At 39.2% G+C, this 26,120-nt stretch overlaps 1 protein-coding gene across 10 annotated transcripts in view; it reads right to left on the reverse strand.

Moving 5' to 3' along the window:
- The window catches only part of HDAC9 (histone deacetylase 9), a 923,925-nt gene extending 899,049 nt beyond the window's left edge, over window positions 1–24,876 (reverse strand). For 3 of the 10 annotated variants that reach the window (XM_032304495.1, XM_032304500.1, XM_032304490.1), the window contains exon 1: window positions 24,497–24,875. The gene's annotated coding sequence lies outside the window, so the exon portion shown is untranslated. Of the gene's footprint in view, window positions 1–24,496 lie in introns of all 10 variants that reach the window. The other 7 variants (XM_032304501.1, XM_032304493.1, XM_032304494.1 and 4 more) reach the window with 4 other exon arrangements.
- Window positions 24,877–26,120: the final 1,244 nt, after the last annotated feature.

The raw sequence follows: 26,120 nt of genomic DNA on the forward strand, positions 1-26,120 counted from the left end.
AACATTATATGGTGCATCCATTATCCAGATAAAATAGATATAAATAATCTTAAGAGTACAGACAATTAAGAAAATGTAGTAAAACAAGCAGGTAGGGTGGATTTTGAACATAATATTTATTTTAATGTGATTTATTTAATTATAAGTATACATAATTCAGATAACAGCTATGGCTATGTTTAACAACCAGCTTGCACAATTGCTGAAAATTTAACAATCTGACTCTCACAAATCCCTAAGCCAGCTCCAAGTCACCACTGCATGAATATATGGCTTAAACACCTACCACTCTACTGTATCGGCTCTTGCTAGAGACAACATGGACTTACAGTTACTAGTCCACTGGAAATTTTGTAGACCTGTTATTAGATCTCTCTGTCGTGTTAACCCTTTCCACACACCTTTCAACTACTCTGTCATGCTTTTCTAAATTCGTCTTAGAATTTATTTCATTCACCATTCTCTGTAAATGTTCATGTTATTCTAACCTCAGTCCTTCTCGCTCATTTTGCAAATCCAGTCTAGCCAGCCTCACTAATGGTTTTAGTTAAGCAACAATTTACCAATGACCTCAAATCTCTATCACTTAGTAGACCAGACTGTTCTGCTAAGTATCAGAATGGACTGCACAATGCCTTATGAGTTAGGTTCCCTTCTTATTTACTTACTAACTAAGTAATTAGTTGGATAATTATTTGTTTATGTCAGTCTCTCCCAGTAGGCTGTAAGCTTCGCAGGCACATGAAACATTATGAGTCTTTTCTTGCTGTATCCTCAGAGCCTAACACGTTATCTAGCATAAAGCAGTTAATAGAGTTAAAATTGAAGCAAGTATCTCAAACTCAACAAGTACAAAACAGAACTCAGTAAATGTCCCACAAAACGTGTGTCCCTTCTGAATCCCAATCATACCAAATGGTGCCAATATCCAACACTGCCCCATCTAAAAGTATACCAGACTTGCCCTTCCCCTTATTCTTATCAACTCCTTCATAACAATCTGCTTTCCCATCTCCTCAATACACTTCAAAGCTGTTCCCTCTTTCTACCTTAGCTTAGACTCCCTCTTGCGTGGACCACTACAGTAGCCTCCCGAGCTCCTTGCCTCCTGTGTTTCCTTATTCCAACTCAAGTGTATACTGCTACCAAAACAATCTCTTTAAAATGAGGACTATGGCCATCTCTGTTTAGTAATCTGTCAGTGGTGATCTACCAGCTAGAGGATAAACTCCAAACTTCATCCCCCAGCACTTACAAAGCCATTTATGGTCAAGACCTCTTCTGGTTTCCCAGGCTCATCATCTTCCACTTCCCCAGAAGGAGCCTACACTCCACTTGCACCCCCATGGCTGTAGTTCCCCCACCCTGTTTCACATCCCTAGGTCTCTGTACTTTGACTTCTCTCAGCCTGGAATATCCTTTTCTCAATTGTTCACATGGTGGTCAATGCTCTTTGTAAGCATCTTTGCTACTGGGAAGCTTTTTTTGACCACCACCAAGGAAGACCCCCCTCTACTACTCTCTACTCTCATAACACTCTGATCTTTCTATGACTATATTTATGACCTTCTATAGTGATTACTTTGGAATATTTATTTCTCCTGAACTAGACAATGAACACTCGCCCCAAGTTGACTATAATGACCACAGAGAAAAGCACATAGTAGGAACTTAGCACTCCTTGTAGGACTATAAAATGACAAGTCATTTATTCTGCAGAGAAAATGCACATCTAAGTAGAGGCCGTCCCTTTTTAAAACCAGTCACCTTGAAAGTTATCCACTTAGTTTAATGATGGTGGCACTACTCCAAGTATTTCTGGAAGTCGACTTAGAATTGTCTGGGGAATGTTCTTTAAATTATCTCAAGTGAGGCCAAAAAAATATCATTCTGAACAGATCTGAGGCCTAGGAGGAATCACAGCACAAGTCATACAATTCTCTGTAGAGAATGAGGAATGAAATATGTAAAAGATCACATAATGATTGATGTGAGGGGACTAATAAATTGGCTCAGAGGCATATCTACAGAGAATCTCAAAAAATACTTTGAGTAAAGATCATATTACTTAAAGACATTCACAAATCCTTAAGATGATTTCTTTGATAGACAATATTAATGTAGATGTATAATTATTGGTAACTTGCTCGATCCACTTCGAAGCTCTTCAAATTAACATCTCCCGAAGAATATCCAATGTGAATAGGTATCTAATAGAAACTGGTGATTAAAGAAATTTAATGCACCATATTAAACAAAGTCAAGAAGATTTATTTACTCCTAGACTTTTCAGAGATGTTAATATCTTGATATGACTCTCCATGATATCCATCAATGGTACATATGGCTTTTCAAATTATTTTAACTCCATGATCTTTTTTTCTTGCAGATGTTGTAGGATTAATGTTCCATATACTTTGAGAAGTCTGTTGCATGGGACCAGGTGCATCTTTAGGCAGTATGACTTGTAATCTGAAACTCTACTTATACCCGGAGCTACAGATGAGGTTACTGGGAATTTATTCTAACTGCCCTACATAAAGTATCCTATGGATCCTTACAACATATCCTTATAACAGTCTTAACGTGTAGATAGTACTAGGATCCCCAATTTATACTTAAGGAAAGAAAAGCTAAGAAATTTTATAACTGGTCAGATACCACCCAGCTAGTTAGAAGTAGAGACAGAATGTCACCCTGTCACACCCAGCCGATGGGCCCAAAAGCTTAACCTGGACACTGGGTGGGTTCTTACCTGCACTGCCCCTTGAACTTACCAAAAGCTCTCCTGGAATACACTGTCCCTTCATAAATTCCTATTTCAACAGAGCTAATTCGTACCTATTACTTTAAGGTTCAATTTATCTACTTTCCCTGGGATGCTTTCACTGCCAACTGACTAAAAATAGCCATCCCCGTGGTACATTATTCCTTTCATGGACCTTATAAATTTACTATCTTGTACAAACTGCTCATAGAGGCCAGATTTGCACAGCCTCAGGGAAAAAAAAAAACGTTTGTCTGGTTAACATATCGCTGATAACAGACAAGTTAACAGTCTAACCTCATCTTTACTGCTTTATCAGGGTACATTTGGGTAAAAACCATAAAAACAAATTTGAAATCCTGCTTTAAACATTTCAAAGTATTTTTGAGAATATGATCCCTTCTATGTCTCAACTTGTAAAGGAAGAAAGTTATCTTATAAATGAAGAACCTGAGTTTGTTTTTGTTTGTTATTTATTTGACAGAGAGGAAGAGAGACCATGAGAGAGGGAATACAAGCAGCGGAAGCGGGAGAGGGAGAAGCAGGCTCCCCTCGGAGCAGAGAGCTCAACGCTAGGCTCAATCCCAGGATGCTGGGATCATGACCCGAGCTGAAGGCAGACACTTAACCACTGAGCCACCCAGGTGCCCCAAAGAACCTGAGTTTTAAAAAGTGAAGGGGCTCAGGGCGCCTGGGTAGCTCGGTGGTTTAAGCCTCTGCCTTCGGCTCAGGTCATGATCTCAGGGTCCTGGGATGGAGCCCCGAATCGGGCTCTCTGCTCAGCGGGGAGCCTGCTTCCCCCTCTCTCTCTGCCTGCCTCTGTGCCTACTTGTGATCTCTCTCTATCAAAAAAAAAAAAAAATCTTAAAAAAAAATTTATTAAAAAAAAAAGTGAAGGAGCTCAATAAGCAAATCAGTATACCTCAGAACAGTATTTAGCATATAGTAGGTACTTAATGGAGGGCTAGGTAAGGGCCTGAGTAAGGCTAACTTAAATTTTGATATTTTTCACACTTTAATGCTCTTTTGCTATGGTGTACCATCTGCATATATAGCAGATACTGTTGATGCCCACCCCACTCCCCTGCCACATCCCATGGCCATTACTACTCAAATGTACGCCCACACACTTTCAACTGCCAACACTACTATTTCGTCACCTGAGGGTTTTCTCTGGATCTCTGTGGCAGGTGGGAAGCAGCCTTCAACTAAGAAGTAACTGGTTCTAAGGTGTAATACCCAAGAAGCTCTCTTGCTTTTTGGGTAGACAATTCTAAAGGATACCTTCTTGTACTCTGCCCAAAAGAATAAAGCTTCACTTACCCAAAATGGTAGCTGGCTTAATACACATCCTTTACTGACAGCATTCTTTGCCTCCTAAATCAAACAACCTGCTCTCCAGTCTTTTGTCTTAGAGTCTGATTCTGGGAAATGAAATACGGTAGGATGGTAAAGTATTTGTAGTTTCAAAAACCAAGGGTAAAAAAGTCAGGGATCACATATAAATAATATAGTATAATCACATTTTTCAAAGAGGAAACATTAACCAGACACTATTTGCCACTGCACAGTTTAAAAAAAAAAAAAAAATCCAAACTGGGAGTTAATGTTGGTACGTGAACTTTAACTTATTAATTTTCTGACATGAAAAGGAAAGAAGATTGCTTTGAAAAGTACAGAAGACACTTTAAAAATCTGTTGAGCAAAGTGCCATTTTAATACCCACTTTAGGCCTTCTATCTAACACCCTCCTCAGGTGTATAGGCTAAGAAAAGTAAAAATTCTCACATTCTATTAATCTACTCTTTTTCAAACAACTTTTTAAAGGCTGAGGGGCAGGGAGAAGAGACATTAGGTTGTTTTAATGAAGACATCTAATTACACAGCCTTTCTTAAACAGGCCACAGATCCCTGATTTTCATTAAATCAAATATAAGCTATTCCTCCCATATGCCTACATTTGATGTCACTTAGTATGTCCATTCATTTGTTCAAAATTTGCCAAACACTTTCTATGGAGAATTCTGAGGATTTACTTGTAAACACAGAAAAACAAAAGACACACAGTTCTCCCCAAGGAGTCCGCAGTCTATCTGATGAGACAGAAAAATGAATCATTACCATTCAGGATGACAGCAGATGCTAAGGGTGCGTAGGGGTCACAAAGGAAAAGCACCTAATCTACATAGGGCAGGAGGAATGAGGTGTGGAGGGAGCAAAACTGGAATAAGACTCTTACAAGATGTTTGCTTTAAAATATGGTTCCCTGGGACGCCTGGGTGGCTCAGTCAGTTAAGTTGCTGCCTTCAGCTCAGGTCATGATCCCAGGGTCCTAGGATCGAGTCCCACATCTGGCTCCTTGCTCAGCAGAGAACCTGCTTCTCTCCCCACCTCTGCCTGCTTGTGCTCTCTCTCTCTCTGACAAATAAATAAATAAATAAAATCTTTTTTAAAATTTTGTAAAATAAAATATGGTTCCCCACACCTAGCTTACCATATTTTATTTGAAATTAAAATTAAAAACTACAAAACATGAACACTTAAGTGCACGGTGAAATTAATAATAAAAATTCATCACACTTAATCTCTTTTCACTTTGGGGTGCTCCTGGTTGGCTCTGGAAGATCTATCAAATGCCCCTCATAAGTAATCCACCAGCAATGGTGTGTAAGAAACTCCAGGGAAGATGAGATCTGAGCTAAAGCTGGAAGGAAAATCAGAAATTCTCTAGATGGGTTGAGAGAGGGAAGAGGGGGTAGGATTCTTCTGGCAGAAATGTGTAAATGGATATCACTGAAAGACAGCATGGCACTCTTAGAAGTTAGTAGATTAGAACACCTGCACGAGGGAGAAAAGGGGCAGGTGGGGTATTTGAGAAGACAAAAGTACCAGGAAATGAGACTGGAAACACCAGCAAAAGTGTTACAGACCCTGATTTATTTTTTGAGGTATAATTCACATATCATAGCATTCACCCTTTTAACCTGGGCATATCAATGATTTTTTTAGTTTATGTATGTACAACCATCAGCTGTACAACCATCAACCCTCTGTAATTCCAGAACATCTTCATCAACCCCAAGAAGAAACCTATGCTTTAGTAGTCACATCCCATTTCCCCTCTCCCAACTCCAACAACCAATACTGTATTCTTATCCTGATATTTCCTACAAATGGAATTATACAATATGTGACCTTACAAAAGATGCTATAAGGCAGGATTCTTCCACCCATCCTAATATTTTCAAGGTTCATCCATGAGTACTTTATTCTTTTTTCATGGCCCAGGATTATTCTGTTGTGTGCACATACCATATTTTGTTTACTCATTAGCTGGTAGACATTTGGGTTGTTTCCACTATTTGACTATTAAAAATGGCTATGAACATTTATGTACACCTTTCATCTAAAAATACGCTTTTAATTCTCTCGGGCATACATCTAGGAATGGAAGTGCTGTGTGATATGGTAACTTTTTAAACTTTGTGAGGAACGACCAGACTGCTTTCCAAAGTGGCTGAACCATTTTACATTCATACCAATGCTAAGGAGTCTGAAGTCATCCAGAAGTCAGGTGAGCCACTCAAAGTCTTGAGGTTGGGTAGAGTTATACTGAAATTCTAATTTAATTTTTTTTAAAGATTTTATTTATGTATTTGACAGAGCGAGCGAGAGAGAGAGAGAAAGAGAGACAGAGAAACAACGAAAGGGGGAACAGAAGCAAGGGGAGTGGGAGAGGAAGAAGCAGGCTTCCCGTTGAGCAGGGAGCCTGATGTGGGGCTCGATCCCAAGATCCCAGGACGCTGAGATCATGACCTGAGCCAAAGGCAGCTGCTTAACGACTGAGCCACCCAGGCACCCCTGAAATTTTAATTTTAGAAAGGTCACTCTAGAAGCAGTGTAGAGAATGATTAATTTGGATAATATGAAGCATGAAAGTCAGTTAGGTATCTACTGCAAGTAAACCAGGTGAGACAAGATAGTCTAATTAGGTTAATAATGATAGCAATGGGGAGGAGGAATTGGAATTGAAAAGAAGAGGAAGGAAAGGAAAATCACTTTTTTTTTTTAAGATTTTATTTATGTATATGAGACAAAAAGAGTGAGATAGAGGAGAGCATGAGCGAGGGAGGGAAAAGCAGACTCTCCTGCTAAGCAGGGCGCCTGACCCGAGGGGGCTCAATCCCAGACTCTGAGAGTATGACCTGAGCCATATGACCTGAGCCGAAGGCAGCTGCTTAACAAATTGAGGCATCCGGGCACCCAAGGAAATTGCTTTTAAAAACAATTAACTTAAAATTTAAATTACACAGGAAGAAGAGTATCATAAACTTCAATGCCTAAAAGATCAGGCAAGTAATGAAAATAAATAAAACACAAGACGTAAGCAACAGGGAGTGGAGACCATAACAAGAAGGAAAGAGCATGCCTAATCTAAGAAAAGGCCGCTATCACTCAGCTCCACCGTCCTCAATGCTATGCGGAATGTAGATGTAGTATTGTCAGATCTGCTCTTTGGGCAAAAAAAGCCAAAATCTGGATTTCATATTAAATATCCTGATTTTTAAATACAGCCAATTAACGCAATGTGTCTTTTCCATTCTGTGATATCAACAATACATGCCTACGAGTTACAGTTTGTGATCTCCCCAACACGAAGTGAAAGGAATGGTGAGCCAAGAATCAGCATACATACACAGGGAAAGGGTGGACTGAGGATCCCACAGAGGAGATTGAGTAGAGGGCAGAGGCAGAGAGGAAACTGTAAGGGTCTGACATCCCAGAGGCTCAGGGATCATTGATTCCCAAAAAGGGAGTAAGTAGTAAACAGTGAAAAATATCACAGGGAGCCATTTCACACTGGGACTGAAAAGGGGATAAGAATTTGACAATTATGAAATACAAAATACGGGAAAATGAAAAAAAAAATTGGTGAGCAATTTAGTTTTCTCTCTCTTCTCAAACCTTGTTTTCTTCAAAAGTCAGCATGAAAATTATGTGCCTCAAATTTTTACTTATATTTCTCAGAGAAGAGTCACCATTAACTATGTTGCACTCTTCAGCTGACAGATACTAGTCCAGTTTTTTTTAATGACGTCCTACGAAGAAGTTTTTTCTTTTGTTTGTTTGGTTTTTTCATTAGATTTTATTTATTTATCTGATATAGATCACAAGTAGGCAGAGAGGCAAGCAGAGAGAGAGAGAGGAGGAAGCAGGCTCGCTGCTGAGCAGAACGCCCAATGCAGGTGTCGATCCCAGGACCCTGAGATCATGACCTGAGCCAAAGGCAGAGGCTTAACCCACTGAGACACCCAGGCCCCCAAGAAGTTTTTATCTCTACGGTGCACGATCTTTTGTTCCTCTCAAGTTTACAGTTATAAAAATTAACTACTAACATGTCTTATAAACAAAAAAATTGTGAGAACAGCATATATAGCTTTGCCTGTGTGTGGTAGAGACCCAAACTAACAGCAGCTTACACAAGAGCGAAGTTTATTCCTCACTCACATCAAGTTCCAACCTGGTATGTAGCTCTGCCTCAAGAAGTCATCACCATTGCTCCAGGCGTTAAAGCCTTAAAAAATATCTGGTTGCTCTGCTATCCTTAGAATGCTGGCCTCTTATCATGGTCTAAGAGAGTACACCACCATATCCACATGCCAGCAACTAAGAAGGGAAGACAGAGCACACCCCTGTGTTTTCATGTCCCATCTGGAAGTTATACAGATCATTTCTGCTTACTGCCTATGGCCAGAATTTTGCCACACTGCACAATTCTTTGCTGCAAGAGAAGCTGAGAAATACCATCTTTATTCTGTAGGGGTCTGATCTCAGCAAAAATTCGGGAGCTCTGCATTTGAGGAAGATGGAGAAAGTAGATACTGGAGATAACTAGCAGTCTCCACCACAGAATGGTATTCAATTTTTTAAGATTCTGTTCTTAAAATTCTATAAATAATTTATATTTTGGTTCAATTTTACAAGAGAATATAAATCTGGCCTAACCTTTATGCTTAAATATTGGAAACAGAGCAATATAACATTGCCACAATTTTGGCTTCAGCGTGCTGGTATTTATGACAGTGCTGAAGAAAGTTAAAGTTAATTTTAATTTGTTCTTACAAAATTATTTTCCTAAGAATTCTAAAGCAACTCTAGTCATCTTGCCATGCTTAACAACTAGCTTTCAAAAGACTACATTAAAAACTCAAATTATAAAATACAAAAATCATTGACATATTCCTACAGCATATGGAACTATACCACCTCAAAGATTCTTTTAAATTAACACAGTCAATTGTGCCCTTACTGCCAGAAAATGCTTGAAGTAACAACATGCTTGCGCTAAAGCAAGATGTGCTCCTGAATTTTGACACTCTATTCTCATATTAGTTCACAGTGTTATATTTTATCATTCAAATACTAGAGAAAACTAAAAATAAAATAGTTCACCAGCACATAGTTCATGACTACTTGATATGTGAACATTCTAAAAAGCTACCCCTGAACTATAGATTCTCCTAATATAAAAAGGAACTCCATAAAAAGCAATACAATTTAAAAGACAGTGATTTTAGTTGTTTTATGATCATTCACATCTATAAATTCAAGAATATATTACTACAAAGCTACCTGACTTCAATCCTTCTTAAGAAACAAGATCATAGGACACAGGACTTCCCTATAGTAGAATCTTTCATCCACATAAAAGTATGTAAATTACTATGCTCAACCAATTTCACTTCTTAATTTATGGCTGGCTTGCTTTAAGAACAATTTTGAATAGTTAGGGCAATGATTAAAATCATCAAGCATAATATGGGGCATAAATGACTATTAATACTTAATTTTTGAAAATATGTAGCACAAAGTGTTCATTACAGAAAGTTTGGAATCTACTGAAAATTTAAAAAGAATACCACAATAAACTGCATTAAAGTGAGTTTTCAATACTTAAATCACCTCCAAAATTATCTTGACCAACAACATTTTACATGGAAGAGAAAAATGAATGGAGGATACATACTTCTAATCAAGATAAAATAATAGAGATGGGAAATGTACTCTTCTTGCAAAAAATGAAAGAGCTGTACAAAATATATGAAACAATAGTTTTCAATACACTGGATATCAGGCAATAATCCCTGAGAAACAGGAAACATAATGCAAACCCTAAGAAATGGGAAACTGATGACATGAGCTCTATGACAAATGGCTCAGGGAAGGAAAAACAAGGCAGAGCCCAGCACAAATCCTGAGCTGAAGAGATGTATCTGAGAATCTAAGGCAATCAGAGCAGCTAGATATCTCCAAAGTACCAGAGGAAGGAGAGCTGAACAGGAGAGATCTCCAAAGATCCGCAGATAACCCTCAGTTATTCGGCAAAATACTTTATCAGCACTATAAGGGAGACAACACATGGCCAGATAAAGAACCACCAGAAAGGACTAGAGGGAACAGTACCAAGCACTCACTCAAGGCTGGAAATTGCGCCTGTTCCCACCAGGAAGACTGGAAAACATTATAATTCACAGGGATTGGGCTAAAGCTGAACAAGACCTGAAAGGATCAAACTTTTTCCAAGTAACTAACTGCATCCCATTAAAAAAAATGCTTAAGAAGATTTATAGGGATATAAAAATATCCTGCACTGTACAAGGTAAAATTGACAATGTCTGGTATCCATCAGAAATTACCAAGAAGAAAAATATAACCCTAACAAGGAGAAGAATCAACCCAACAAAACTGGTCAAGAACTAAAATAATGTTAGAATTTGTAGACAAGGTCATTAAAACGGTTATTATGAATCTATTCCATATGCTTAAAAGAGACACAGAAGATTTTTAAAACACCTAAACTTTAATGTATGTGATTAATAAAAACACACACACTAAATGTGATTACCAGTAATGAACTTAAACACACAATAAGAACTATCCAAAAATGAAATACACAGAGAAGAAAAAAAAAATTTAAAAAAAAAAAAAAAAAAGAACACCAGTGATCCTAATATATATGTAATTGAAGTTCCTGAAAGGGAGTAGAAAGGCAAGGGGAACCAAGCAAATTTGGGGGAAAATAATAACTACATTCCTTTCAAATTTGATAGAAATCATAAATCCAAAGATCCAAGAAGATCAATGATCCCAAATTACAAGAAACACAAAGAAAGCAATACCATAATCAAACACACCATAATCAAATTTTTCAAAACCATTGAAAAAGGGAAAATGTTTAAGGACATGTTGTACATAAAGAGGAAAAAAATAAAATAAAAATAAGGACGACAGCAGATTTCTCCTAAAAAAAAAAAAAATGCAAGTAGGAAAACAGTGGAGTAACATCTTTAAAGTCTGAAAGGAAAAAACTGTCAATTTAGAATTCTATATCCAACAACAATCTTATAAAATGAAGGTGAAATAAAGATATTTTCCAATATACAAAAGCTGAAAGAATTCATTAGTAGCAGACCTTTGCCGCCTGAAATATTAAAGGAAGACCTCCAGGCAGAAGAAAGATGATACCAGATGGTAACGGTATGAAAGCATAAAAGGAAACGAAGGAATGAAAGGAAAGAAAAGCACTTAAAATGGCAGCTACATGAGGAAATACAAAAGATTTGGTTTTGTTTTGTTTTTTTTTTCTTTTTTTTTCTTTTATTTATTTATTTATTTATTTATTTGTTTGTTTGTTTATTTTTATTTCCAGCATAACAGTATTCATTATTTTTGCACCACACCCCGTGCTCCATGCAATCCGTGCCCTCTATAATACCCACCACCTGGTACCCCAACCTCCCACCCCCCGTCCCTTCAAAACCCTCAGATTGTTTTTGAGTCCATAGTCTCTCATGGTTCACCTCCCCTTCCAATTTCCCCCAACTCCCTTCTCCACTCTAAGTCCCCATGTCCTCCATGCTATTTGTTATGCTCCACAAATAAGTGAAACCATATGATAATTGACTCTCTCTGCTTGACTTATTTCACTCAGCATAATCTCTTCCAGTCCCGTCCATGTTGCTACAAAAGTTGGGTATTCATCCTTTCTGATGGAGGCATAATACTCTATCCCCAGGGGTACAGGTCTGTGAATCACCAGGTTTACACACTTCACAGCACTCACCAAAGCACATACCCTTATGGAAAAGATTTGGTTTTATTATATAATCTCTTTAAAAGACTACTTGGTGTTTAAACAAAACTAAGGTGGTGGTGAGTTTATAAGATATGTAAAAAAAATAGGATATGAAATAAAATTTAATGTGTTTCTAATAGCTACTCAAAATTATTAATTTCTCCAAGAACATTTCAGATGTGCTATTCCAGAGAAATTAAAACCATTATTCTAAAATCCCATTCCATTTGGTCTACATTTTCTCATTTGGCTTGACCATTCTTAGCATTATACTTTTGAATATATAATTTAGGAGGAGTTTATTACATTTGTTTTCATAAAGAAGTAGCAACTCCAGTAAGGTGTCCTTAGTAAACAAGCTAGCTCATACAGTTTCACAGTGGCTTTTGTTGAAATCTATAAATAAAAGCAAATAATTATTGTTTCTCTACAATGCTAAACTCATCAAATATTTTAATGGAGGTAACTGTCAAAATTTGGGTCAAACAGATAAGTAGATTAAAAATACATTTATAGGGGCACCTGGGTGGCTCAGCTGGTAAAGCATCTGCCTTTGGCTCAGGTCATGATCCCAAGGTCCTGGGATCAAGCCCCACATCAAGTCCCTGCTCAGCTGGGAGCCTGCTTCTTCTCTTCCTCTGCCCCTCCTCCTGCTTGCATTCTCTTTCTCTGTCAAATAAATAAAATCCTTGAAATAAAAAAATAAAAAATAAATAGAAATATATTTATAGCACAAGTCACAAAACAAAGTTTTCTTCCTTGTTCCCTCAACCTGCCTAAAATGAACAAAATGCATAATACACATAATTAGGTATTTTTAGGAAAAGATTTATCAGCAAGTTGGAGCAGAAGATAACAAAACAGTGCTACCTTCTCACCCTTAAGAGGCGGATGAAAGCAATCATGTGGCCAAAGCACAATTCACAAGTCATGAGCATAAGATTCTATATATTGCTACTGAGTTTTTCTCTTATTATGTGACATTTATCTAAAAACAAATCTACAAGTTCTCTCAGTGAGTAGCCCTGTGCTGGAATGAAAGTGGAAATAAAGAAATACAAACAAGATGCATCTTTTGGGTAGTAGGGGGAAAGTAGTTCCAAGATAAAAATTTTGTATTGACAAAACTGCCTTGGAAAGGGAGTTAACTCAGTCATAAAGTATAGTTTACGGGCTTTTGAATGTATAATCCTGAAAGGAAATTCTGATGCATATTGAAATTTGGGAACTAATACTTTAGACTAAAAGAATGAACAAAAGCAAGTTGCCATACCAAAGTCTGTATTCAAATTTTACTATGTAAAAAACTATTAAATCTCAGCAGTAGAGAATGAGTGGAAAATTTGTGTTTCTGCTTGCCAGCAAAGTTCACATCAATTTATTTGCTGTTTGGTCTCTATCTAGTTAGTTTCTACCATTACATATCACTAGATTCAGCATTCTCAAAAGAATTAAATGAGATAATACATGTGAATATACCCACTACTGAGGTTCAGTAAATATGTGATGAATTTTAACCAAAGTCTTCCTCTTGAAGTGCTACAACTTGCATAAAAGACCTTGGCCACTTAAAGGAAGCATTTCCTGTTTTTCTAAAAGGAATATTTTGGTGTATTGATTTCATGCAATTGATACCAGCTGTGAAAATTGTTAGGTTTGGATTGTATCTTACGTAGGGATTGAATCATCATAAGTTTAAGTGTGGATGATGCCACTTCATTCTTCTTCTCTACCAGAAAGGATAAAATGACATGAAAAGTAAAAAGTTGATAGAAGAAAAGGAAAACTGAGACATTTTTAAGAATATGTAAATGTGGTAGGGCACCTAGGTGGCCTTGTGGGTTAAGTGTCGGACTTTTGATTTCAGCTGGGGTCAGGATCTCAGGGTCGCAGGATCAAGCCCTGAGTTGGGCTCTGCTTTCAGTGGGGAATCTCCGGGAGATTCTCTCTCTCCCTCTGCCTATGCCCCTCCCCTACTGCAAGCATGCTTGGGCACACAGGCACACACACTCTCTCTCTTTCTCTTAAAATAATAAATAAACAGGGGCCCCTGGGTGGCTCAGTGGATTAAGCCTCTGCCTCTGGCTCAGGTAATGATCTTAGGGCCCTGGGATCGAGCCCCACATTGGGCTCTCTGCTTGGCGTGGAGTCTGCTTCCCCCTCTCTCTCTGTCTGCTTCTCTGCCTACCTGTAATCCCTGTCAAATAAATAAATAAAATCTTAAAAAAAGAAAAATCTACATTTAAAAAAAATAACAAATTAATAAATCTTAAAAAAAGAGAATACATAAATTTGAAATCAAAATACCAGCAGACATTAGTCTGTCAAATCAAATACGGAATATTATAAACACCATTATAAACAATGATGATAATAATGATGATCAAACACAGAATCCAAGTTTAAATGGCTTATTAGGAGAGAAAAGGTTTAAAACAATGAGAATAGCAAACACAACGAAACCTGGGCAATTAGAAAAAAGAAAGTAAAAAAAAAATATATATATATACATATATATGTATATATATATATATATATATGTAAAACTTACCTGATAAAGTAGTCAGTGTCAGGCCTCTACGCTAGTAAGGATATGATAAAAACCCAAATCAGATGATGGGATGAATGAAAGGATGACCCGCAATATTGTTGGTCATTTGGGAAAAGAATGAAACCAATCTGATGGAATATATATTGTCGTGTGTTTAAAGGAATATAACTCAAATAAATAAATAAAATAACTGATTTTATTCATCCAATAACAACTTCCAACAACATCTAATTACAACCAAAAAATGTAGCAGTGTTGGTGATGTGGGCAAAAGAGTTTAAGGATGGAGGCATTATACCTGAATCTCAGCAGCCTACCAATCATATGACACTATTTTATAATTAAAATTAAGTACAAGTAAATTCAGGCTCTCAGCTTGACTACATTTCAGATGCTCAAAGGTCACACATGCCTAGTGACTATGACAATTGGAGAACACAGATACAGAATAGTTCCACTACCAAAGAAGATTCTATTAGACAGCACTGACCTATACAAGCATTAAAAGTGCCTTGTATATGAAGCGTGAGATCGAAAAGAAAATATGCACATGCACACACACACAAACAAAAGCCAATAACTCCTCTGCTCTTTCTTTCAGACCATTTACTGAGCATTTCTCAGATAAGAGTTGCTGTGCTAGGCATTTGGAATCCACAGATTAAAACAAAAATAGTCCCTGCCCTTAGGAGTTCACAGTGCCATACGAAATAACAACATATAACAGCTGGTCAATCAGCAAACACTTCTTAGGCACCAACTAACAGAAATGCACTTAGGTCTGTAGAATAAAACAAACAAACAAAAAACAGTAAGCATGTTCTCACTGCCTTCACAGGGTTTACAATCTAGTTAATGACACAACACAGAGGAAGACAAAATATTTTTAGTGGCAATTAGTGTTTGAACTATGTATTTCAAACTGAAAAGTCTGATGTGAAATTTTGTTTTTCCATTTTGGGTTTTCACTGGGATGACAATATAAAAGTATAAAATAAATATAAATATATTGGAATTAATTTCTGAATAAGTATCTGTAAGACAAAATAACCACCATGGAATTTTCGTTCCACTATTTGCAATTGGTATTTTCAATCATACAGTTACTAGGTGAAGGCAAAACAACACACAGCTTGTTAAACAAATAAATTCCGATGAGGAAAAAAAAGGTGAGGATGAACTGAGTCACTACAGAACACATGGTAGTAAGGCATCCAGAAGTCCCTGCACTATAGTGGTTAAAATCATCATCGTTCTTGAAGGTGATGCATACATGTTATCTGTGTGTAGTTTCTACACAATCTGTTCTCCATTCCTGCGATCTCTGGATATGGCTACACATTTTTACACATTTAAAAAAAAAAGGATACACATTTTTTTAAAGATTTTATTTATTTGAGAGAGAGAGAGAGACAGAGCAAGAGCGAGCATGAGCAGGGGGAGAGTGGCAGAGGGAGAAGCAATGTTACTCCTTGTAATTTCACCAATTCTGCCGTTTATATTTAATGTTGGCTCGTTGGTTTTAGTTTTATAAATTTGTGAAATCTAGAAGTAAAAATGTTTTCACTGTATTCCATGTTCCTACATACTTACATAAAATGTTTAGTAAGAATAACTTAGCTTCATACTGGATAGACCAGTAGTCTTAGCTAAACTCAGACCATTCTTCCTAGGGTGTTTTATTTGGAAGGGTGCTCATGAGGAAACCAAATCTCTTCTTCCCTTCTTTCCATCTGGGTATGAGAGGCTATAGATCTCTAGTGGGCTACAGAGAAATTGCAGAGACCACAAAAAGATTTGTATATCATTCCATGTATTAAATATAACACTATATTTCAAAAGTATAAATTAAAAATGCTGTTCTGGGCACCAAAAAATGCAAATTCCTTTCACGGTTTTACTCATAGTAGCCTTTTATTATTATGGATTTTTCCAATCCATTAATGATAAAACTCAACTTTACATCTGTGTAAACCACTGCCACAGTCCTAAATTACGACAGGAATTCAGAGATGAATGAGATCATTGTGAGCTACAATAATCAGATGAAGCATCACAAAAGTGGAGGGACAGAAACTGGGTAAAGGAGAAAAGGAGCACAGAGAAGGTACACCCTCTAAAAGGGCACACTTTCCAAATCCAACTCCAGAGGAGTAACATTCTGATTTTGGCTAAGAGATGGCTACTGATAGTTCTGGACGCAGCAGGTTCAAAAAAATGCATTGAGAATCCTAGACTGAAAGAAACTTGTGCTATTTGGTACTCTTTCAATTGCAAAAGATAGAAGCTCAATTTCTGAAAAACTTCTTGCTCACATAATGTAAAACCACAATATCATTGGTAGAATGGCCTCAAGAATGACGGGATGCTGGCACTGAAAAACGGAAACATTGCTTCTGTTTGTTCCCCATCTCCTCTCTCCTCCCCTACACACTCATTCACATCTTGACTTTTCTTTACATGTCAGGCTGCTTGTTCAATATCTAAAACCTAAGTCACTAGCAAGTTCCAAGCTTAGGGCTAATAACCTTAAAGTCATACAGCAAGGAGTGACAAGAATTAAAAACAAAAAGGCAATAAATAAGGCTAGGTCCAGACTCTGAGAGAACCTGGTGCCAGGCTAAATGGTTCGGGCTTTTAGGGTCAAAACTGGCCTAAATTAGAACATCTAAGTCCTATACAAAAAAAAAAAAAGTTTATTTCAAGATTTCCTGAGCTGTAACTTGTTGGGGAATAGGTTACAGTAGCCCACCCTAAGATGCCACACTGAGTGGTCCATAGGTATGCACCTGACCTAACACAATCCAGTCACAGTGCTGCTTCATGGTATTCGGTTTAAAATGTTTACATTTTGACTTAAATGCCCAGGGAAATCTTAAAGTCCTCCTCATACTGCGCTGGGATGTGGGGTACAACTCTGCAAAATTAACAGAATACAGACGAGTCCCACACTGAGCTTGTATCTTGCAGGAGAGCAGCAAGGGGATCTGAGCAAATGATTGCGATCAATGGAACTAGATCCATTTAAAGAAGAGATTTAAGTACATAAAACAGAAGAGAAAAAAGTAGAATATCTATGAATAGAATTCAGATGCACCACAGAGTAGAAAGGGGGACTGAGTAATAGAAGAACAAAGGAGGAATGTCTCAATAGACTTTTCAAGTAGATCAAAACAGTGGCATCTACTGAAAAAGCTATAGAAAGAACCCTATGGCCAAAGAGGCAATGAGAATTCATCATGTTTCCTAATTGAATTTAATAGAAATCTACATATAGGAGAGAAAGGAGACACAGAGCTTTATATTTCTGCCAAAATGATAAGTAGAAATAAAAATATACAGCCTCCACTCCACATTCTTACTTTTAGATGGAAGACAGACCTATAATCTGCACTTCCTGCTGGGAAAAAAGAAGGCACGACACAGCACACTCTCTCACTCCTCCCTTTAACCCTCATACTCCAGTATCCAGTTCTCACAAGATGAACGAAGGAACCCAAAAGCAATTGTAGAGCCGACATTCACTTCAGTGGGAAAAACAAGCCTGTTGCCTGGAAGCCTCACTTACTGCTTGTGAGTAGTGGATGTGTATGATGAGACTATGGGCTTTGAAATCAGAATTAGATTCAATTCCTGGTGCCACCCATATGTGAAGAACCCTTAGCAAGGTATTTAAACTTTCAAAAAGTTTCCTTTTCCTTGGGAGGGAAGCAAGGGTGGCAGAACTGGAGAAACAAACTCAGTTGCCATAGATAGGATGCAGATTAAATTAAACAACTCCTGGAAATTGCCTGGAACTAGAGCAGTGTTCAGTAGACGCCCCTGCCCCCAATGCGCCTACACCACAGATTGAGCCACAATCGTAGATGGATCTGAGATGGTCTCTGAAAAATAAGGGGAGGCCAATTTGCGGACCTCCAAATCAAAGTATTGGTTTACACAAGGATTGGTGGCAGTAGTCCTTTAAAAATCTTTCATACGTGGAGTGCCTGGGTGGCTCAATGGGTTAAAGCCTCTGCCTTCAGCTCAGGTCATGACCCCAGGGTCATGGGATCGAACCCTGCAGCAGGCTCTCCGCTCAGCAGGGAGCCTGCTCTCTGTCTGCCTCTCTGCCTACTTGTGATCTCTGTCAGTCCAATAAATAAATAAAATATTTTTTAAAAAATCTTTCATATGTGGAATATATTAAGGACTAATTACGTGAATGCCTAGTATAACATGTTTGTTAATGAGATTCATCTTTTTAAAGGCTTCTACCTCTTTTTTACCACCACTGTTGCTGGGTTCTTGTCTTAAGAAGTGGAAGAATGAATCTGGTGGACAAAAGAGTGAGTGAAAGTTTATTAAGTGAAGGTGAGAACCAAAAGGAAAGAGAAAGCCTCTCTAGAGTGAGAGGGGTCCCCAATGGGTTGCTACTGAGGGCTCTTATGCGCTGATGGCTTTTATGGTGGGTCTTATATAGAAAATTGGCCAGGGAACTTGGTAAAGTTCATGTCAATAACATGGTTTGTAAATATCATGAGAATATCCTGTCTATACTTAGAAGGAACAAGGTGTTTTTATAAATATCATGAGCACAAACAAGGTTTTGCCTCCTCTCTGTTTAATATCTCCTGGATTTCTCCACATGGGGGATTTCTGTGATCCTGGTTACTAATCCCCTGGGTGAGTCTAATCACTTAGCCCCCTAACTGTCTCGCGTACCTAGCCTCTCCTGTCCCTCACTCACCACCATCCCTAAATGAAACCTCACTACCCCCATTCCCCTAAATCCTGCAAGAGTTTTCTTCCTCTGGAATTGCATGACTCCAGCTACTATCCAGTTCAAGTCTGTATCCAAATGGTCATCATGCCTACCCTGCTCAAAAACTTCAACATTTCACTAAGCTCACATTTTTGTCCTTTCCTTTGGCAGTAGACACTTGTCCTCCATCCGTTAGGGGCCATGAGGAACTGAACCCTGTGGTTACACATGAAAAATGCTTTCTCTTATAATAAGAGCTCACCTTCTACTACAGAAGCTGGTGTGCAAAAGTGAGAGAGAACATTTGACTTGCTTCTAATCAATAAAATATGGCAAAGGTGATGGATGTCACAGTCTTGATTAGATTATGTTACATGACAAAAGTGATATGTGATGCCCATTCATTATAAAAGATGGTCTTGTACTGTAGCAACAACTTTTCATTGCTGACTTTGAAAAGTAGGCTGCCACGTTGTAAAAGTGCCTATGAGAGGGTCACATGGTCAAGAACAGCAGGCAGCCTCTAAGATCTGTGAGTGGTCCCTTACTGATAATCAGCAAGAAACTAGACTTCAGTCCTACAACCACAAGGAGATGAATTCTCCCAACAATCTAAGGAAGCTTAGATGCAGATCTTACCCTAAGTGAACCTCGGGAGAGCAGGCCTAACCAAGACCTGCTGAGATCCCTGAACACAGGATGCGACTGGGCCATATATGGACTCCTTAGCAATGAAAATGAGGTAATAAATGTGCATTGTTTCAAGCTGCTAAAAAGTTGTGGCAATGTGTTACAGAGCAACAGAAAACAAATAGAGTCAATATCCTCTCATAACATTTATTTAATACTTAAATTAACTAAAGTTAGTTTCAATGACTTGCTGTCAAATATCATGAGTGATATCTGAGTAAACCAAATCTTATCCTTCCTTTACTGGCCATTTCAAATTCCACTCATCACTATTCTGTTCAAATTAGACTAGTCCACACTAATCATATCTTATCATAGGTTCTGTAGAAATGGGAGCAAACCACCATTTCCAGCAATTTCAACTCATTTCAGTTTCACCAACAGCATGCTATACTCTCCCTGGTACAGCAAAAAATATTAAAAATGTGTGTTTCCCTCTCTTTGAGGCTCTAAATGTAATTTGTTACAGTAAATGGCAAACCACACTTGCAAAGTAACTTTTCTCAGTATTTCACACTTAACAATGTTTGGATGAACTCCTATAAACCATACATTTAAGGAAAGGCCAGTAAATAAATAAAACTTAATAAAGTAGAGAACAGCTGGTACCATCTCCTCATTAGAAAATGACGGAAGTATTTTCATCAAATACACAAAGCCTGCATAACATTACGTATTACTCTTTTCTATGAAAATACAATGCTTTCTTGTCCATCATGGATAATGTATTCCACTTCTGAATCTAACAATACAATATCAGAAGTCTTGGCTGTTACAAATCATGTGGGCAATTACCTTGAAAAATTCCAGTGAGATCTGAAAAACAGGGAATTTGAAAAAAATTAAGAAAAAGTCATGAGTACCTTCTCCACAGAACAAGCTGCTATCCTTTCTTTTTTTTCTTTTGTTTTATTATTAAGTCTGATTTATCTAGATACAATATATACATGAACAGAAACAACCAGATAATTGCAGAAACCCTCTGTTCACTTTTGAGTTCTTTAAGCTCAGCCAAAGAAGCAGAGCTAATAGAAGATGGGTGTCCTGACACCCAGAAAAACATGATCTCTAATCGATACTGGCTGGCTCTGGAGTGAATGGTCCATTACGATCCTCAGTCAATATTCTATCTTCTCAAAAATCACATTCTGAGCTCTCACTAGTAGCCTGATGATCTTCAAGCTTGATGATGGTGCTGATAAAATTCAAAGCAGCCTTGACCATTAAAAGGACAGTATGCGATTTATAAGGTAGGGCCAGTGGGGACAGAGAGATGTGTGGCATAGGGATTGACTGCCAAGAATGAATACCCCTCAGAGATGTGTATTTGTGTTTTAGCACTAGCTACTGGGGTCACAGTTCTCCCCCATCAGCAGACCCCAGTAAGGGCCCCTTCCCTTATGACCCTCTTGGCAGATATAAAATCTGATCAGCATATCTACAAAGCTAAGCACTTTAAAAATCCAAGAGTGTACAAATTTTTGAAAGTATCGTTCAACATAGCCACAGGAGCAGCTTGTTATTGTGAACAGAATACAAGAAATATAGATGTTACCCTCAGCTTCACACTGATTCACTAGTGTGTGACCTTGGATCTATCAGGGTACCTGCTGCCTTCTTCTGAAAATGAGAACAATATGTATTCCTATGTGCCTCTCAAATGTTTTGAAGAATATCTGAGAACGGTTAAGAGTTATAATAACAAGCCAGGAAACAATTGTACCTATCTGCAAATGTGTGCAATAAGAATTAAGTATGACATCTTTATTGAAAAGAAAGGGCTTCAAACAATAAAAGCCCCCCACCAATTTAAACATTAATATAATTACATTTTTCTAAAAATCGAAGCAAAAATAAAAAGCCACACTTGAATGTAATAAAAAATGTCCTTAACTACAATATTTCACTAATGAGAAGGTGCAGATGCTACATACAGAAGGATTTTATGATGTCCATATGCTTCTCAAATGACTCTCCTTGTTAGCTATTTCTCCATATCTCTATTTAAGAATAACCTACACCTTCCCCGCTGAGCAGGTGTAAATTGCAGTATTATATGTTGCAATATTTAAACAAATTCAAAATAGAAATAATTTTAATGAAAAGAAATGAAAGCCATACAGCCATAAAACATCTTTAGATGTTGATATTAATATAAATATGAATTACGTGTATCACCGAAACTAGTAGGTTAAACAACTTATCCGGTCAGTTGGCTTTATAATTTAAAATTCCTAAAAATCCATATATATTCCAAACATACACCAAATATATATAATAGGTTATTATTATTATTATTATTATCATTATTATTTGTCAGTAACTTCATAAAACAACACTGTCTACCAGAAATATGGACAAAATAGTGGTCATAAAACACTCAATCCTAAAAGTCTGTTACAGTGTATAAAATTACCTTTTTAATTTCAGAAGCGCCATCATTATTTTTTGAGGATGGCAGTTTAATATACCAAACACTCTGTAGCCAAAGAGCGTTTGGTCTGACTTTCCAGTGAAGGCCAGACCAAAAGGCTGAATTGCAGAGGGAAAGAAATAGGAAGACTGAGGTTTTAAAAAAAAAAAAAAGGAAAGAGAATACTTCCTTCCTAACCATAAACTGATACTTCATTTAAATCTCCTAATTCCTTTTGCAAAATCCTCTCAGCATCTAGCCCTGTCTATTCTGAGTGAAGATGATCAAAATCAGGAGAGCTGGGAAAGCATCTCTCCTTCTAATTATCAAAGGTCAGACTCAGGATTCCCACTCTACCTGCACCTGTTTGTGACTGAAACATAAAGGAAAACATTCACTTTTTCCCCACACAGAAAATGACATATTCCAAGAAAATGAGCTCTTTTTGAGATTTGCCTCATTCAAACAAAATGGATGAATAAATAAATTACAAGAAAGTTTTACAACTGACTAAATTATTTGTCCTTTTGGAAATACAATATTCTTATTAAGTAGTTTAAATGGAAATGCTTTCCAGAAGGCCCATGAGTGATTTGGTTTTTGGGTAAATTGGTCCAAACTGGAATAGTGGTTTAAAAGGAAAAGGAGGACCAATTATTTGTGGTAAAAAGCAAATACATTAAACAACAAGTTTTCAGTCATCATAATTTCCATAATAAACACCAAAGAACCAAAGAGTAGTTCAAAAGATATCTTTTCCAAACATGATATTTTAATTGTCCTCATTTACTAACTGCAACTTATTCTGTGCTGTTATTAATTACAGGATTTAAAAGATTTGCAGTGCATCAGAAAATAACATCCAGACCTTTCCAAATGTCAAATTGTTTTCTTTCTAAATCATTTAAATTATTCTTTCTTTACTATAAATTCTCTATGTACTTACTCCCTTCTTCTAGCTTTTAGTAATGCTTGCAAGATTTGAAAACATTGATGTACTCTAAATACCTGTAATTCCTAAATCCTACCCTTTTTGAGAAACCTCAACACACCAAACGTATTTAGTTCTATAAGCACTGTTATACCCTCTGGGGAGAAGAACGTTAACTCTTCGGTTTCTTTTCCAGTTAAGTTTAACTTTTTAAGCCCTTCTTACCCCACTCCCACGTTTTTCATACACATACACATCATTATGTGTATACACACCCACAATATACACAGAAGGGCAATATATGTAGATAGCTCATTTCTCACAGATTTCAAAATGCTATGGTTACTTAACCTAAAAGTTCCTTTTAGGAGATTATACACACCTCCCGGCAGGAAAACAAACGCGACACATCTTTCTGAAATTAGAGCGCAGGAGCCTCACTAGAGAATTTCCAAACCCATATCACCTGAACCGCGTCCTCAGCTCCCCGCTGCAGGCCACCTCTCCTGACAAACCTCGCCTCGGATCTGGAGAGCAGCTCAGTTCTCTCGATCACACCAAGAACGCACAGGCAGGCCTCTGACATCTCTCACTGCGGACAAGTGGGCGATGGCTTCAATGCCGAACGCTGCCCGCTAGGCACTCAGGGAACGCCCCCTGTTCTCTGCTCCCCCTAGTCCCCCCTGTGACACCCTCGAGGCATTTAATTATCCAGTTTAATAAGTTTACGATTTATCAACCTCCTTCCAATACCTAAAAAACACTGAATTATTTCCCATCTCCCAGGCTCCGGAACTTTTCTTAAAACCCAGAATCCTGATGTATAGACTTGAAACTGAAGTCCCCCCACGAAACATCAAAGGTACCCCCACTAAGTATTGCTCCCCTCAAGCAACACGTTGGCAGTACAAACTTTTCATTCATAACTCGGCTCCAGCATAAAGTGTGTGTGTGTGTGTGTGTGTGTGTGTGTTGAGGGGGGGTGTCGTGTCACCGACCCCTCGCCTGGGCATGTCGTAGTCCATGTCTTTTTGCTCAGCAAAAGAAATCACCTGGCACTGAACTTAGGACAAAGGTTCCCTTAAACCCACCAGCCTCTGGGTTGGGAGACGCAAGGCAAGCTGTGTTGGGGTCCGGACTGGGATGCTGTTAACCTGGGGAATCCGAGCAGGGAATCCAGCGGTACATCCGGGGGACGCTTGGCCCCCAATTCCCAGGGCTTTCCCCGGGCACCAGCCGGAGACCCGGCTGTGGTGCCACTCACCTCCGCCCGCGCCTGCTGAGGCTGTCGCGCCTTCCTTCGCCCCGCGCCGGCGACCCCCTAACTTCTCCCCCTTCTCCAAACAGCCATCTTTCGCGGAGAAGAGAATGGCGAGGTTGAAGCAAAGGGGGGGGGGGGGGTTGAAAGTTGACTCGGGGACCGCCGCTGCTCCGCCAGCAGGGACTTACCAGCCGCGACAGGCGCCTGAGGAGGAGACCGCGGTGAGGGCGGCGGGCGCGGCGGGGCCGGCTCGGTGCGCGCTGCGCGGTGTGCGGGACGCGCCGCCGCCGCCGCGGCCACCGCGCGCGGGGGGGAGCTCGGGAGGGCGGTGCGCGCGACTGCGAGCTGCGAGCTGAGCCGGTGGCGGCGCGCGGAGGATTTACTAAAAATAGCAACTCTTGGGGAGGAGGGGGGGCGGAGGTGGGAGGGAGACGGAGAGGCCAGGCCGGGAGCCCCTGCGCGGCGGAGGCTGGGCGGGGCCGGTGGGAAGGGAGGCAGGGCGGCCGACGGGAGCGCGGGCCCAGGCGCTGGAGATCCGCAGGCCCGGGAGCCGCCGGCCGGGGGCAATGAAGAGTGCGGGGACACCTGGGCGCGCGGCCGAGGCGCGGGGAAGGGCGCGCGGGAGGCAGCAGGACCCAGAGAGCCGCCTAGGGTGGAGCGGAGGAGAGCTCGGGGCTGGACCGGCGATTACTCCCAGGGGAAGGACTGGGTGCCTGAGAGGACTTGGGTTTCTCAAGCGAATCACGCCCACGCGAGGCTCAAGGTGATGGTCGGGCGATCCGCTCTCCTCCTGCGGGGCTCCTCGGCAGCCCGCGGCCGCGACCCAGGACGGTGCGAGAGGGAGCCGGGCCGCCGCCGCGCCCGCCCTCGCTCGAGGAGCCCTGGCCGCTCAGGTGCGCGCCTCGCAGAGCCCTGGGGTCCACAGCTTCGCCACTTCGTTTTGAGAGAAGGGCGCGTTGTGGGGCGGTACCTGGAGGGTCCCCACATACGCTTGCAGCTGAAGGAATCATTCAAGGGGATTTTAAAAGAAAACGCTACATTTAGGGGTTTTTAAGACCCAATGGGAAATGGGAGGAAATAATGGTGATTGCTTGGAAACGTGGTTTAGTTGGTCGCGTTTTAAGGCTGAATAGAGAGCACCATCTGCTCTGAGACCAACCCTGATGGAAGGAGGCAGAATTAGTAGGTCCGAAAACTGATGAGGTGATTCCTTTCAGTGGTTAGTATTTTTACCTTGCAGACCTTTTTTTTTTTTTCCTACTGCTATAACTTAGTCCATACTAGTATCACTTAAACCTATAGAATCCTTTATACAGAGTGGAATCCTGAAAGATGTTTTTTAAAATTTGTAATCCTCTCTGCCTACTTGTAATCTCTGTCAAACAAATAAATAAATAAAATCTTTTAAAAATTGTAATCCTAAACAAACTTGTCTAATGCTAACGTTTGATCATTCAAAGAGTCTAATATTATGGGGTGTATAATGTGACAAACGAATTAAAGCTAGGTCTCCACATGTACATTTCTGTTTTCCACCACGTCAACTAAAACACAATTGCTCATATCATCATACATCTTTACGGATGTAAAGAACAAGTGACAGTTAACCTAGTGCCCTCATTTTCAG

The sequence above is a fragment of the Mustela erminea genome, chromosome 11 (assembly GCF_009829155.1).
Source record: "Mustela erminea isolate mMusErm1 chromosome 11, mMusErm1.Pri, whole genome shotgun sequence".
Lineage (NCBI taxonomy): Eukaryota > Metazoa > Chordata > Mammalia > Carnivora > Mustelidae > Mustela > Mustela erminea.